We start from the raw sequence: 2,768 nt of genomic DNA on the forward strand, positions 1-2,768 counted from the left end.
TGCTGTTGCAGGGGATCAGCAGAGCCTACAGATTGTTTGCAGAACTGGCACTTTGGGGTGCGCACTGCGCTCGGAGATTGAGCTCTGGGCCAAAATACATTTATTTGATTGTAAATCAGGAGATCTCCTAGGGATGGGGGATTTAGAAATAATATCAGCACCACCGCTGTGGGATGTGGTTGAGTTAGACACACGTTAAACTGATCAGTCTGAACAGATAGTCTGAATTTGTTGCTGGATGGCCAGGCATTTTGGGAGGAAAGCTAGTCTAGAGAAAACTTCCTCTTGCTGTTACTTTTCACTAAAATGGCACCCTTCCAAATGTCTGCTTCCAGGGGAAATCAACTCTTTTTGAGATTTAATAAAACATTTCAGTGAGGAAGATAAATCATCATAGTAAATTGCTGCCAGGCCCTGGCATTCATTTCAGAAATAGAAAAAGAATGAGTGTTTTTAAGTGTGCCTGTCTCGCCCAAGAGTAGATGTAGCAGCTTTAGCTGTCCCCATAGTTTGGAATTGATTCCTGATGCCCATTTGGACACCGAGGAGGAAAAGCTGGTGGACAGAGAGAACGATAGACGAGGACTGCCCACTAAAAATATAGGGAAGAAGGGGTTATGCGTTAAGGGAAAGCCACTACGTTAAAAATTGTTGCTATCTAAAAATTTGTTAAGGATTTGGGACCTGTGGGTACTGCTACACCTGTGTGTGTCATGCCTGTTGCCCCTGAGCAAGATGGAGAGAGCTTCCTCCCTGAATGCAGTGAGTTAAAGCTGTTACCTGGAAGAAGAGCAAAGACTTCTGTTGTGTGGAACTTCAGATCTGTGGTTCACCTGGTCTGCCATATCCAGCATATGTTTAAAAAAAAAAAAAAATCAACCGTGGCAAGCCAGGCACTCCTCAGGGGACACCGACTCTTGGTGAGATCTCCAAGCAGAGTGTTGTGTACATTGGGCCGTGGCTAACAGCCGGGGTCACAGCTGTAAGGGAGGGTGAACATGCCTGTGCTGTGTTTGTGGCAGCAGTCTCCCCAGACGGCAGTTTCAGCAGTGGGAGTTTGACGTATGTTCCCAGCTCTTGCGTCAACAGTGACAGCGTGGCAGAGCCGGAGTGGATCGCAGATGTGCCTGGGTAAATGAAAGCGGTCAGAGAGATTTGCTGTAGATGTGGATTGTACCAGTGCAGCTGCAGCAGCCGTGGATCCTGGAGCATCTGGAGAAGACAGTTTTCTTCATGGAAGCAGTACTATCAGAAGCCTTTTGATGCCAGAAATTGGGACAGACACATCTGTTGTGTGGAACTTCACAGCTGACCCTTGCTAGACCTGGCACACTCCTTGGAATGTTTGTAACAAGTGTGTCGGGCAGGGCAGGGACACGCCTTGCCACTTCCATGTTGCGTCAACGTTCGCAGACCGCACATCCTGCACGCTGGGCCAGGACCGAAACCTGATGGTGCTCTTGGTCACCTGAAGCTCAAGAAACACTTCTGAATTTTTCTACTGTTCCACGTGAATTTTTGCTCCATTAAGGTGGTGTATTGAGCAATTTCCTTTCAGCGGATCAGCCTAGAGCCAGTTGTGGTTTGGTTTCTCCAGAGTTGGATGTTCCTGTTCCATCTTTGTCTACTGAGCACATGCTTGTTAGGAGAAAGGACATAGATCTTAACCATGGGACTCGGAGACTCTCAACTACGTACTGTTGTGAAGAAACTCAGATATGAGAATGTGCTTAAATAACTGACAAACAGACCTATTAGAAAATTGATTACTGAAGACAATTTTTTTTCAATGCCTACTTACTAGAAGTTCATACAGATTGTGATACCAGACAGTCACTTTCCACCTGTAAAATATGACCGTACAGCATTGTATAAGAAACTTTTTTTTGTGGCTTTAGAGGAAGCACAACACAAAAAAACTCATTTAAGTGTTGATACACAGACCCTGAACCAACCGTGGGCTACCTGACAGGGATGGCCAACCAGCTGAAGTCCCTTTTTAGAAAATAGGCAGCTCCCTCCCACCGGCTTTGCCAAAACTTCTGCAGTAGGAAGTGTCCTACAAGAACCAAGTTACCAAATTGATGTGTGGCTTTCCCTTAATCCCCTCACCCCTGGCTTTCCAGCTTCGGACAGCACTGCCAGTGTTGTGTGCAGTGCTAGGGTGGTTTAGGTATATTTTAAAATTAATGATTCAGGACTTGCTCTGTGAGCACAGGAGCACTGAGAAGAGGTTAGCAGGTGCTTAAGATATTTGCTTACTCATTCTGCTGAGGCCCAGCAAATTCTTCAGGTACTCCAGCATTCAAACCATCTTCCACAGGATCACTCAGAGCAGGAAATAGCTGCTCAGTGAACCTCTCTCTGCCTTTTGTATGTTAAAGTGACTTTGAAACAGCAGGAGGTGGAGCAGCATCCTCCTGGGAGGGGGAATGGGGCTATTCTCAGCTCATTCCAGTGGTCCCAGTGTCTGATGGGTGCAAGATTCTTGACCTGCAGGTGGAGGCCAGGGGGAACTGCAGTTCTTAGTCAAGTGTTGCCATTGGTCATGTCCTTCTGGCTTTGCAGAGCGTGTGGAAAGACTTTCAAATCAAAGGTGTCACTGTCGCTCTTGAACTGTGAGATGGGTGAAACATCTTAGGCTTGAAACTGATTTTCTCCAGAGCGGTGCGCTCAGATATGAACGCTTTGTCTTGGCCGCTTTACTCGATCCCTGCTTTAAAGGTTGCTTTGAAGAATTCCTTCTGCGTCTTGATGTGTCAAGCTAA

General features: G+C 46.5%; 1 pseudogene; it reads left to right on the top strand.

Moving 5' to 3' along the window:
* Nucleotides 1–477: 477 nt before the first annotated feature.
* LOC104469441 lies at nt 478–2,768 on the top strand (annotated as a pseudogene).

This window comes from Pterocles gutturalis, unplaced genomic scaffold (genome assembly GCF_000699245.1).
Source record: "Pterocles gutturalis isolate BGI_N339 unplaced genomic scaffold, ASM69924v1 scaffold35171, whole genome shotgun sequence".
NCBI classification, from domain to species: domain Eukaryota; kingdom Metazoa; phylum Chordata; class Aves; order Pterocliformes; family Pteroclidae; genus Pterocles; species Pterocles gutturalis.